The 13,898-nt window shown below is 50.3% G+C and overlaps 1 long non-coding RNA gene across 1 annotated transcript in view; it reads right to left on the reverse strand.

Annotated features, from left to right (window-relative positions):
• Nucleotides 1–503: 503 nt before the first annotated feature.
• LOC104996945 overlaps nt 504–13,898 on the reverse strand; it is a 16,622-nt gene continuing 3,227 nt past the window's right edge. Inside the window, exons 3-4 of the long non-coding RNA XR_826266.1 lie at nt 10,044–10,178; nt 504–588 (exon numbers count right to left, since the gene is read on the reverse strand). This is a non-coding gene — a long non-coding RNA (uncharacterized LOC104996945). The remainder of the gene's footprint in view (nt 589–10,043; nt 10,179–13,898) is intronic.

A 13,898-nucleotide genomic window follows, 5' to 3' on the forward strand; every position in this document is an offset into this window, starting at 1 on the left:
TCTCCAGCACCAGAACAATGAAGAGGTTCTACCATAGTTTTTACAATTACTCTACTTGCAGTAACTCCTTTCTGGATTTCCAGAGTTCTAAGACAAACGAAAGAGGAGAATTACTTGAAAGAAAACTGGCTAGCTGAATTACAATGAACAGGAAAAGATTTAAGTCTTTGCTCTGTGTGTGTTAAGTATTTTACACCCGTAATGTACTCACGATTACATTTTCATCGTAAACAGCTCTGTAATTTGAAATATTAGTTGGTTAAGTTAGTGGCATTCAACCTGAAAAAACTCAATAAAGAAAAAAAAATAACCCTACAGAATTTAAACACAGCAAAAGTATAAGAAGCTAGCAAACCATCAAAACGTTGCTCCTTACCCCTAGGTGGGCAAACTTTAACTTTCACAAGATGAATAATAAAAATTACCTTTTAAAGACGGTAGTTTTTGAAGTTCTCTGTTATTGCTGGCGCTAAACCTGGAAGAGTTTTGCCGTCTGTCTCTCTTCACTATGGGCTGAGGGGCTGGTACTTTTATTTTACTAGACGCTGCAGACGGGGCAGCAATAAGGCTGTTTTTCCTGCTGGGAATCTGTTTCCAAAATGAAGACAAAAACAAATATGTATGTCAAACAGTTGTAGTTTATAGCACAATTAGAAAGGGAAAAATACACATGAAAAAGGCAAGTTTTGCTCGGGGCAGTCTCTTTCACACTACTAGAAAACAACTCAATCGCTCACAAGCCGCTGGAGTCTGTGGTTACATCCCACCCCACCGATGCTCTTTTTCTGGAGATTTCACAGATACACCTAATTCCCTGCATCTTCTTTCGAACTTCTGACTATAGGGCTGATGTATATACATAGGTTGATGACAGTGACCCTTGAAAAACGCTCATATCCTAATTTCTGGAACCTATGAAAACGTTTCCTCACTTGGCAAAAGGGACTTTTGCCCACTCTTAGGTATATAGCCAAATGAACTGAAAAAGTGGTGTGAAGCAAAACCTTGCACACCAGTGTTCACAGCTGCACTGTTCACAACAACCAAAGGCAGGAAAGCCCACGTGTCTCTCAAACGATAACACACAATATGGCATATCCACACATCGGAGTATTACTCGGCCACGAAAAGCAGTGCCGTACAGAGACAGGCTGCAAGACAGATGGACCTTGAAAACACCATGTGCAATGAAAGAAGCCAGCCACAAAAGGCCATATATTGTATGATCCCATCTGTAAGAAGCAACCAGAACAGGAAAATCCACGGAGAGACGGCAGGTGAGTGGCTGTCAGGGCCTGGCAGTGGGGGAGGTGAAAAGCGAAGGCTCGACGCTTAGGGGCTTCCCTTCGGGGGTGAGGACAGTGTCTGCAACTAGACGGTGGTGACGGCTGCACAGCACGGTGAGCGTACAGAGCGTCACTCGGGGTACGTTTCGTGTTGGGTATCTTTTACCACATACAAAAAAGGATGTCATCTGTTCCTTTTTGGCTTGTTTACGGAACCCCCTGCCCTCACCCCAGGCAGAACCAGGAGCTTCTTTGTCCTGTGATCCTCCACTGACCTCTAAACAGGGTCTGGCGCTGGGACGGTGGTCTCCCCTCCAAAAGAAGACTGGCAGCTCTTGGACTTTTGAACTGTGAACGCCAGCGCATGTCAAGGACAGTGCCAGTCATGTACAAGGGAGGAACCGGTGTGGAAGAGAGAGAAACACGCCACAGCCGCTAACCCAGCGCTCCCAAAGGGCCTTCATCCTTCCAGACGGACTCACTCACAGCAGCCCTGGAGTCACGGGCGTGCACGTCCAAGGCTGCTCTGGGCTCTGGCGCGAGAAGGCGCTCGAGTCGGCTCAACAGTCAGTGACAGACAACGGGCTGCTTCCTCGGTTCAGGTGTTTACACGCAAAATAAAAACTCGATTGTCCGTCTCGGAATTACAAGAAATTTTTCTAAAGAAGAACGATACTGTCTAAGCTACTTGACTTGGGTAAGATCTAAGCAGACTAACTTCTTCCCTTCTTTGCCACTCCAGGAAAGGAGGTGATGGGCAGTTTCGTTTTTACGTATTCACTCAGTGAGGCGAGAGGTGCTCCAAGACTGGCTTCAGCCTCGTTTGTTTTGGATCAGTGATGGGAAACGATCATCGTTACTAACATTTGGACGCGCTGTGTGGCCCGCAGGATCCCAGCTCCTCCACTGGGGACGGAAGCTGCGCCTCCTGCCGTGGAAGCATGGAGTTCTACCACTGGACGGCCAGAGAAGTCCCGATGGGAAGTTTATCAAACTCAGAATTATTTATCAAAAGAGCTGCCCTTTTCCTTCCACTGGACGTTGCTGCAATTTAGCGGGCTCCGGAGGTTCCAAAGCGAGGGTGCACACGCCCACCACCACGTCAGAGGCAGTTGCGTTTCCAGGTGGGACGTGGGGGCCTCGGGATGCCCTGAGACTCGCATGAAGCCCCGTCAGTGAAGCGGGTGCCAGGCCCACTCTTCTCAGCTCAGGGCCTCTTTACAGCAGGGCTGCGCGGACTCTGGGGGGCGCGGTGTCTATCACTGCCAGTTGTCGGGACCCTTGAGGCCTTGGCAGTGGGGTCTTGGAGGGCTGGGAGGGGGAGTCAGGCGCCCCCTGCCCAGCCCCTGCACACTGCTGCGCCCCCAGGGAGGGGCACAGCAAGAGGCATGTCTGCTGGGGGCACGAGACGCCCCCCTTCCCAGGTCTTGCAAGCAGCCCAGGCTGCACCTCGGAAGGTGGAAGGGCTTCCTCACCCTCAGGAAAAGCGGTCCCCAGCAGTTTCTAATGTGGGGTGCATCAAGTCTGAAGGTCTCTGGACCCAGCAATATGCCCAAATCCCCAACTTTCTATGCAGCCAGGCAACTGCACCCCCATAAAATCAGAGTGAAGAAGAATGTGGACAGCAGATATATGGGTATTTGTCAGCTTCTTAGTATTCTGAGATATTTCATTCAAACAGCAAAACAGACAACTGGATTTGTGATAAAGCCTCATTCCTAGATGTTTCCCCATATAGGGGATCACTCCTAAACAAGCACCTCTTTCCTGCCATTCAAACACTGCAATTAAAAAAATTCACAATTAGCTGAAAGACATTTATCGCTCATTTGAGCAGGGCCAAATCACTGGCCTCTCAATGGCATCTAGGTGGGGAGTGGGGTCAAAGACCCCACTCTTTCATATCTCTTTCACAGAGCACAGTCTCCACAGGTTTCAGAGCAGAGCCCAGAAACTCACCAGGCAGCGTAAGTGCCCTCACCAAAGGGTTTCTTTTAAGCACGGAACCTGATTTGGAGTCCACTAAGCCAGGGGTCAGTGAGTTATGGCCCATGGGCCAAATCAGGCCCCCTACCTGTTTTTGCAAACAAAGTTTTACTGGAACACAACCGCACCCATGTATTCACCTACTGGCCATGGCTGCTCACTTGCTACAATGGCAGCAATGAGTAGTTGCCAATTACCCCTGGATGAGGGGTGAGAAGGAAGGAAGAACAGAAGAGAGTTTCCTGACGGAGGTCAGGCCTGCACTCACACTTAACGGTGTAGGTCTTAAACACGTGACAGTGAAGGCGTGAAAGTCACAGCCTCCAGTCACAAGACCTGCACGAGGAGTCGCTGGGCATCTAAGGACGAGACAGCATTCGCTCCCCAGATGTCTCGAGAGTAGAAAGCAGACGGAGGGGTGGGGCCAACGAAGCGAGACCCGGGCAACCTCGCTCTGGAAACCACACAGCGGGTGAGGCTGGCAGGAAAAGGCGGGTGGACCTGCTTCCACAGAGCCCCCAGACTCAGAAATTCTGGGCAGTGTGCGCAGGAGTGAAGTTTGGGGCTGAAGGGACTTCCCTGGCAGCCCAGTGGTTAACACTGTGTGTCCAACACCGGGAGCACAGGCTCGATCCCTGGGGGCGGAACTAAGATCCCACACGCCAGGAGCACAGCCAAAAACAAAGCAAAACAAAACAAACTTTAAAAGAAGAGATATGGGGCTGAAAAGGAGATTACTTTTTGGACTGAATGCTGACCATCCACAGCTACTGAACCAAGTGTGCGTGACACTGGAGAACCGGCTGTCTGTGAGGGAAGAAAGGCATTCTCCGAAGAAACCAGACTGTCCAGGAAAAAACGAAGGCTGTGAGGGTAGGAGCCGGCCCCGCAGAGCACAGCTGTCTGCATTCTCCTTCAGGGGTCAGAAGCCACGAGGGCCAGCTCTCAGCTCAGGCCTGTGAAGCCAGCGGTCAGCTGACAAGCCCACTCAAGTGCAATGCCCACGGCCAGCCGGGCCCAGCCTCATCCTCCCAAGCGTGGACGAGGAACCCCGGCATCTGAGGGGCTGGGTCTTCAACCTGAAACACGCCTCCCTGTTCCCACTCCTGCGCCTCCCTGTCCCACTCTCACGCTTCCCTGTCCCACTCTCGCACCTCCCTGTCCCACTCTCGCGCCTCCCTGTCCCACTCTCGCGCCTCCCTGTTCCCACTCTCAGCCCTCTGGTTCCTACCCAGCAGGTGCAGAGGTCTTTGGAACCACTTAGGTTGGATCATCTCACGTCCCTGCTCACCCCATCATCTTAGAGTAAGAATCCAAGGTGCTGCGGATGAGCCTGAGAGCCTGCTGGGCGAGCCTGTGCACCCTCTTTCCAAACTCCTCCTCGACGTGTTTCGCTTCTCTCTAGCCCGGCTGGCCTTCTTTCTGGTGGACACACCCAGCTCCCTCCCGCCTGGGCCTTTGTACTAGCTGCTTCCTCTGGCTGGAACACCCTTTCCCAGATCTCTGCATCTCTGGCTCCTTCTGCACTCTCGGGTCTCACCTTTGCCCTCGTCCCCCTGGGGAGACTGTCCCTGACCACCTGCAGCAGCCTCCTGGCTTCCAGCGCAGGGCAGCCAGAGGTGGTCCTGCCCACCAGGGGTGTCTGGACACGTGACACACCTGGATTCGGTGTCACGAGGACCAGCGGGAGCTGCTGGTGTCCGGAGCCCCGGGACCGCAGCTCTGCCCAGCACGAGGCGGTCCCACGCCAGTGCAGCCGCTGCCCCTTAGGTACAAGAGAGTACACGGAACTCACTGAAAGCAAGCTGCACGCGTGCGGGAGCCCTGCTGTGTCCCGCGTCGAATCCCAGCACCTACGGTGGTGCTCAGCACGCAGCGGGGCCTCAGAACGTGCCTGCTGGGTGACTGAGTGCATCTACTGAACAGAAGCCTGCAACATAAAACACGATGGCCATTCGGCTGGCCAGGCGGGGCGACGTGCTTTCCACCAGAGAACCACAGTCCAGACTGTCGGTAACCTTGCGGGTAGGCCGAGGCATGGTCAAAGCTGTTGTGACTTACTCAAAGCCTGGACTGGCCATGCTTGGGTGCTATGCCAAGGTTGAGCTGGTTCCTCCATCTCCTGCTGAGATCTCTACAGCTATTTAGACCAGCAGCTTCGGACAGTGCAGTTAAGGAAGCTCTGTGAATGGCTTAGTGGCCACCAAGGCGTGACTATGGCTTTATGTTGGGGAGACTGTGGGCAAGTGTGGCATCACTGGATATGATGTCTGAAGACCAATCTTTCATATGTGATTATATCTGCTTTATTACATCGATGTTCCAACTACCATACAACTGTGCTCATTTCACATGCTAGCAAGGTAGAGCTCAAAATCCTCCAAGAGAGGCTTCAACAGTATGTGAACTGAGAACCTCCAGATGTACAAGCTGGATTTAGAAAAGGCAGAAGAACCAGAAATCAAATTGCCAACATCCACTGGATCACAGAGAAGAAAGAGAATTCCAAAAAATGTCTACATATGCTTCATTGACTATGCTAAAGCCTTTGACTGTGTGGATCACAACAAATTGTAGAAAATTCTTAAAGAGATGGGAGAAACCTGTATGCAAGTCAAGAAATAACAGTTAGAACCGGACATGGAACAATGGACTGGTTCCAAATTGGGAAAGGAGTACGTCAAGGCTGTATACTGTCACCCTGCTTATTTAACTTATATGCAGAGTACATCACGCGAAATGCTGGGCTGGATGAAGCACAAGCTGGAATCAAGACTGCAGGGAGAAATATCAACAACCTCAGATATGCAGATGATACCACTCTAATGGCAGGAAGTGAAGAGGAACTAAAGAGCCTCTTAATGAAGGTTAAAGAGGAGAGTGAAAAAGCTGGCTTAAAACTCAACATTGAAAAATGTAAGATCATGGCATCCGGTCCCATCACTTCATGGCAAATAGATGAGGAAACAATAGAAACAGTGAGAGACTTTATTTTCTTGGCCTCCAAAATCACTGCGGATGGTAACAGCAGCCATGAAATTAATAGACATTTGCTTCTTCGAAGAAAAGCTATGACAAACCTAGACAGTATATTAAAAAGCAGAGATATCACTTTGCCAACAAAGGTCCATATAGTCAAAACGATGGTTTTTCCAGCAGTCCTGTATGGATGTGAGAGTTGGACCATAAAGAAGGCTGAGAGCCGAAAAACTGGTGCTGAGGAAGATTCTTGAGAGCCCCTTGGATAGCAAGGAGATCAAACAAGTCAGTCTCAAAGGAAATCAGCCGTGAATATTCATTGGAAGGACTGATGCTGAATTTGAAGCTCCAATACTTTGGCCACCTGATGTGAAGAGCTGACATATTGGAAAAGACCCTGATGCTGGGAAAGACTGAAGGCAGGAGGAGAAGGGAACGACAGAGGATGAATGGCTGGGTGGCATTACCGACTCAAAGGACATGAGTTTGAACAAACGCCAGGAGATGGTGAAGGACACAGTAGCTTGGTGTGCTGCAGTCTTGAGATCGCAGAGTCAGACCCGACTGAGCAACTGAACAACAATTCTGTGGGTGTTCCTGGACCATGTGTGAGCAGACTGGTATTTGAATAAAATAAGACAATGTGTCAGGAAGGAAAGAGAGAGACAAGAGACCAAGAGAATGCTAGCTGAGGCGAGGAAGATGACTCTGGGAGAGATGAGGCTCACCCCACAAGCAGAAAGCCTCGCCCTTTAGAGCCCAGGCTCTCTCTCTCAGCATGCAGCACTGCGCCCGTTAGATCTGGAAGGAACCAGACTAGCCCTGCTCTAGGATGCAGGGTTCAGAGTAGATCAAGGAAAATGAGAAACTGCAGACTTCTGGACTCTTTTTTTTTTAAAACCAAGTTTGTTCTGATCCCCGCCACCCGCAACCCACAAATAAAGATAAATGTCTAAAAAGAAAGACGAGAAGGACACGAGGCTGCTGTTACTCCAGGGCCGCCCTGGGTCCACTCCCTGGGTCCACTCTGATGGGGAGGGCGTGGCCTAGGGCTGAGCACCAGGGGTGGGGTTTTAGGAGGTAGGTGGGGCCTCTTTCCCACCTCACATCCCCTTGTCACCTGCCTCTTTTCTCTAATTTTACCCATTTGCTCTTTTGGTCAGTTTATATGTCTTCTTGTCCCTTAAATTTAATCCTAGGTTTGATCCTTTATAGTAAGAAGAGGGACAGCTAACAAGTTCAAAGCGCTCACACTGGAAGTATTTTGAAAGCTGCTGCTGGGCTCTGAGGCCGCTCTGTCCAGCAGAACTTCCTGCGAAGTGGGACCTGCTCCCTGTGCTGTCCAGCAGGGCACCCATGGCCAGATGTGGCCACTGAGCACGTGGAATGCGGCTGGTATGACTGAGGAACTGAACTTCTGAATCTGATTCATTTTTGTTAATTTACACGTAGCTGCGTGTGTTGAGCAGCTAACTCTTGGGCGGCGCAGGTCTAACGCCTCAGTGGTGCCAGGCACACTGCTACTCCCGTCGGCCAAAACCAGCTTCAGGTCGGAACTAGAGCCCCTTTCGGAGAAGGCACTGGCACCCCACTCCAGTACTCTTGCCTGGAGAATCCCATGGGGAGAAGCCTGGTGGGCTGCAGTCCGTGGGGTCGCTAAGAGTCAGACACGACTGAGCAACTTCACCTTCACTTTTCACTTTCATGCCCTGGAGAAGGAAATGGCAACCCACTCCAGTGTTCTTGCCTGGAGAATCCCAGGGACGGGGGAGCCTGGTGGGCTGCAGTCCATGGGGTTGCACAGAGTCGGACACGACTGAAGTGACTTAGCATGCACACACAAAGCCCCTTTAGAGCCTTGCTCAAGCTCATCTTTAAAAAAACACATATAGGGTTCCCTGGTGGTCCAGTGGCTAAGACTCTGCACTCCCAGCGCAGGGGGCACGGGTCTGGTCCCTGGTCAGGGACCTAGATCCCACATGACGCAGGGAAGCTCTCACACGCGGGAACTAAAGCTGCTGGAGTCAAATAAATCGATATAAAAAAAAAACCCACTTATGATAAAGTCTTCTCAGACGGTAAAGAATCTGCCTGCAATGCAGGAAACCCGAGTTCGATCCCTGGGTTGAGAAGACCCCCCTGGAGAAGGAAATGGCACCCCACTCCAGTATTCTTGCCTGGAGAGTCCCATGGATGGAGGAACTTGGTGGGCTGTAGTCCATGGGGTTGCAAAGAGTCAGACACGACTGAGCAACCAATGCTTCCATCATGACAGAGGAAAACGTGAAGTCCTCCAACTGAGAGATTTTCTTCCTCCCCTCTTGGAGCGTTTACTTCCAGGCCGGCTCTCTCCCGCCCCCAGGTGGAGAAAACGAAGATGACGCTGTGCCTGGGGTTTGGGAAGCAGCATGTCTCAGCAGCTGCTGTTCTGGAAGCTGACCTACAAGCAGGGCCTGGGGAGACTTGGCTCAACACCACCGGCGGACAGGAAGACGCCAGGCTGTTACCAGAACGCTGGGCCAAGCCAGACAGCATCGTGTCCCGACCTGGGCGAGTGCCCAGTACTTAAGGAAACACCGGAGATGCTGTGAGAGCTGCCATCTTTCAGAGGAATTTTCCCTGTGACTTAGGAAAAGATCCCCGTGATTCACGCTGCTGCAGACTGACTCACCCTGCACTCCTCGCCGGGGGGTGACCTCGCCACCGCCATGGGCAGGGCTCTGGGCCTGCACTCGCTGGGAGAAGGCTGACCCAGGAGCTCCTACAAACAGGGATGCTTGCTGTTATCTCACACAAGTCAGTTCCAGGCTAACTCGTCAGGCAGAGGAGCTTTTACTGAAGAGGAGGGGGTGCTCACTGACCTCCGCTGGCTTTACCCACGAGGCACTCCCCACGCCCACCGCCACACCCCGCGTCCCACGTGAGCTCGGGGGCTCCTGGGTCTGCTTTAAACCCTCTGCTTTCCTCGCCCACGGCTGTAGGGGGAGCTCTTTACAAGAACGTGCCCCACCTCGACCCATCCATTCAGCGGCTGCTGAGTGCGAACGACGGGGGCCAACTTACCCCAATTCTACTCAATGTCTGAGAGCAACAGCTGTGACCCTTCACAAATAACAGAAAACACGCTTCATGGGTGACACAAGGGCCTCCCTCTCGTCTTCCCCAGCGTCTTTACAGGACAAGACACACTCCGACTTTTGTCTCTCTTTCTATATATGTACACACACAACTTATAAAATACGTATGATCTACTGAGAAATATTCCCAAAATAAATTTAAAAAGAACGATAAAGCACCCCAGATTTGTGGATATGAAGGGCCAACTCTAAGTTATGCTGGGATTTCTGACTGTGCAAACAGTCACCCCAACCCCCATGTTATCCAAGGGCCAACCAAACCTTTTACAAGAATCTTTAGAAACATCAGAAAAAACACCTAAGACGATAAGCTTCAGATTTGTGTGTGTGTGTGCTGAGGTGCTTCCATCATGTCCGACTCTTTGTGGCCCCATGGACTGTAGCATGCCAGCTTATCTGTCCATGGAATTCTCCAGGCAAAAAAACTGGGGGGGTTGCTATGCCCTCCTCCAGGGAATTTTTCCAACCCAGGGTTTGAACCTGTGTCTCCTGTGGCTCCTGCGTTGCAGGATTCTTTACTGCTGAGCCACTGGGAAGGCCCAATCTTCTGCTCTAATATAATGCTATTTATTTGAAACAAATTACACTGAATGAAAATTCTGCATTAAAATTTCCTTAGACGATCAAGGGGGCGATACATAAATAAGCCTCTTACCAAGAGAGATTTTTTTCTTTCAAATTTACAGAATCAGAAAGAAAACAGCCAGCTGATTGATTCGAAGCTCTCTTCCTTCCTGAAAACTTTCAAAATCCACCAACAAGTACTTCTTGACTCCAGGTCCTAACACATCTGGCAAGTGCAAAGAAGAATCCAGTTAAAGTGCTGGCCTCGAGGTCTCGGTCTAGTGGGGAGGTAAATCTCAGGTAAATTAAAGTTGTCCAAGGCACTATACATGGTAAACAATTGGCAGAGCAGATAACTGCTATGCAAATTGAAAAGACAGGGAAAAAACACGTTCCAGGATGGTGAGAAAAAGTTTCCTCTAAATTTCATAACAAATGAACTTGAGTTGGAGATACAAAGACGAAAGCAGGAAAGGGATGAGAGGAGTAGTCTAAACATCAGGTCTCCGAGTGGGCTCCCTGAGGCCCCTGGGGGGGGGGTCTCCTATTTTTATGGTAACATTGAGACATGCTTTGTCTTTATAACCATCACTTTGCTGATTTCTCACAGGCTACCGGACTGCTGCTGCTACTGCTGCTGCTACGCCACGTCAGTTGTGTCTGACTCTGTGCGACCCCATAGACGACAGCCCACCGGGCTCCGCCGTCCCTGGGATTCTCCAGGCAAGAACACTGGAGTGGGTTGCCATTTCCTTCTCCAATGCATGAAAGTAAAAAGTGAAAGGGAAGTCGCTCAGTCGTGTCCGACTCTTAGCGACCCCATGGACTGCAGCCTACCAGGCTCCTCTGCCCATGGGATTTGCCAGGCAAGAGCACTGGAGTGGGGTGCCATTGCCTGCTACTGACATATGATATCAAAACAGACAGAATGCAGGCACAGACTCAGGAGACCAGCTATCTTCAGTTAAGCCAGATATTACAGGGATTTGCAGAAACACAGAGCAATGCCATTTTTCCTAGTGAACTTTTGTAAATAGTCATTCCTGATGAAAAATATTCTATTTATGTCAACACGCCATAGGTGTGGTATAGGTATTAAATAAATTAATGCATAACAAAAAATTTTCTCTTTTAGTTTCTGATATGAAATATGTAGTTATAGCCCACCTCAGTCAAAGCTCTCAGGGACCCTCATGAATTCTGAAGGGTGTGAAGGGGTGTGGGTGCCCCTCTATCTGAGCACAGCTCTTCCCATCAGTGTGCCAGGCACAACTCACAAGCAAGAGTGCGTGATTTGTGCAGAGAGCTTTTTAGAGCAGTGGCTGCGACACGGGGCCGTTTTGGCCTCCAAGAGACACTGGGCCATGTTAAGAGGCATTTTTGCTCGTCACTGCCGGAGATGGGGAGCTGCTGGCACCTAGTGGGGCTGCCCAAGGATCCCAGGGGGGCTCCTGAGTGCACAGCACCACGGGCAGCACCACAGGGGCGCACCTGGCCCCCCATGGCTGTAGTGCTGAGGCTGGGTTGCCCTCTCCAGAGCAGTGGGTCTCTGGTGGGAGGCACTCTGTGCCCACCAAGTGTCCAGCTTGTAGCACAGGACAGGAGCCGGCGCTAGAGAGGGGATAGCTCAGGGAGTCTTACTCTCTGAGGACAGTGCACTCCGGGCACCTCCAGACTCCACATCCTACCAATCCGACTGTCCTCTCTGCAGAGCCGCCATCTTCCTGGACACCTGGGCCCTAAGCAATGATGATGCGGAATTCCCATTCCCAACAAAATAACTTGTAGAGAGTCCCTTGGACAGCAAAGAGATCAAACCAGTCAATCCTAAAGGAAATCAACCCCAAATACTCATTGGAAGAACTGATGCTGAAGCTGAGGCTCCAATACTCTGGCCACATGATGTGAAGAGCCCACTCACTGGAAAAGACCCTGATGCTGGGAAAGACTGAAGACAAAAGGAGAAGGGGACGACAGAGGATGAGATGGTTGGATGGCATGAGTTTGAGCAAACTCTGGGACATAGTGAAAGACAGCAAAGCCTGGCGTGCTGTAGTCAATGGAGTCACAAAGAACTGGACGTGACTTAGCAACTGAACAACTAACAACAAAATAATTACATAAGAATTTTTAAAAAGTTGTTTTTTTCGGCCCCACCCAGTGGCATGAGAGATTTTAGTTCCTTGACCAGGGATTCCCCTGCAGTGGAAGCACAGAGTCCTGACCACCGGACGGCCAGGGAAGTCCCATCAAAACAGATTTTAAAGTACTCCTCCTTGGAGCCCTCTCCGAGTGTCCCTGGAGGCCAGTTTGCGGTTGTATTGGAAAAAATCGGTAAGATGACGATGGGAGAAGGGGCACGGGAAGCCCCCAGTGAGCCTGAGTTGAGAATTCAGCCTCCACACAGAGGCTTTGGTGTTCTGGGGATGGGAGGCGGGGACTCTCCTCTCGGGAGGGGAGGACCACAGCTGTCCCCCCGAAAGCACAACCACTTCGCCGTCCATCTCCAACCTTACGCAGCTCAGAAAGCCTGCTACCAAGTTACGCGACTGGAGAGTCAAAAAACTTTTCATGGACAGGCATCTTTCACAAAAACGTTATTCCTGTTAACATGTAATGGGCGTTACTGTCACTATTAGATGAATTAATAAGCATCTCTAAAATTTCAGTTTAAATTTCTAAAACAGGACTCTACCACCGATGCTGACGGGACCCCAGCAAGTCTGGCTTCCTGTCTCAGGAACCCTGAGGGGAGGGGGTGGGGAATGCAAAGGGACAGGTCACAGAGAGGAAGACGAGCTACTGCTGAAGGTGGAAGGGGTCAGAAAAAGCTCACAGGTTAGGAGAGAGGGCTGTTCAGCTTTTCTTTCAGCAACAGATATTATGTAAGAGTTGCTGTAGAGACTTTCAAACAAAACTGAGCTGAAACAGGATAAGGAAGACATATGACCAGAGAACAACACTCGAACGACCTTTAATGTGCTTACAACCAATCTCTTTACAGAAAGCATCGAGACTTTTAAAAACGTAACTTTGGACACAGTACACAAATTGAAATAACGATAACAAAGCATATAGTCGCGTGGTCTGATCCTCTGATCCTCTGGACTCTGGGACTCTCCAAGCGGTTTATTAGGGTTCTAAATGCTCATCCAACGAGCATAGCTATGTGTCTACAGACTTGATGCTGACTGAGGACAGCTGCTCAGGGACGAGTTCGCTCTGTCAATCGCCACAGGTCTACAAGGTCAAGGTCCCCGTGAACTCATCTGTCCTCACTCCTTAAAAGCATGCTTGAAATAAACCAGCAGGAAGTAATGGATGGAAACTGATTCCCAGGACACTTATGGAAAGGCAAGTCAAACATTAACCATTCTGTTTGAAAGGAGGAAAAAAAAATCTACTTGCAAAAAAGAAAAAAATCAAAGATGTACCAAATACAGGTCAGTCAAGGAGTAGAAATTTCTACTAAAAGACAAAAGTTATATAGCAGCAGTTATGACTTTTAATGGTATTTTGCTGCCCTGAGAGATATATCCTGGCCATATATCTTGTGGGGAAAACTTTCAAGAGGGGTCACGCCTGATCTATCCCATGCAGTTAAAAATGGCCAAATGTGAAACTCACCAAGTCATTTTAGAGATGAGGAGCCAGGGCCACGGAAGTTAGGTGCCACTGCTGACGGCACCAAGGGGTCAGCGTTTGTGTTCATGAACCCTCGGCTGAGGCACTGCCCCAGCCACACTTGTCCTGCCTGAAGGACTTCATGTTCTTGCTAAAGACTCATGCCGTTAAATGGCCCCCATTCTAACCAAAGCGGTCTGCGATGCTAGCCACCAGCTCCTTTGTTCTCCTTGAGGCCAGCTTGTCGCCAGCCAGGACTTTGTATAAAGACCTTTCCCCACACTTGAAGTGGCTGGTATACTGAGTCAGCCGCAGGCCAAGT

Source organism: Bison bison, unplaced genomic scaffold, assembly GCF_000754665.1.
Source record: "Bison bison bison isolate TAMUID 2011002044 unplaced genomic scaffold, Bison_UMD1.0 scf7180017864302, whole genome shotgun sequence".
In the NCBI taxonomy this organism is placed as follows: domain Eukaryota; kingdom Metazoa; phylum Chordata; class Mammalia; order Artiodactyla; family Bovidae; genus Bison; species Bison bison.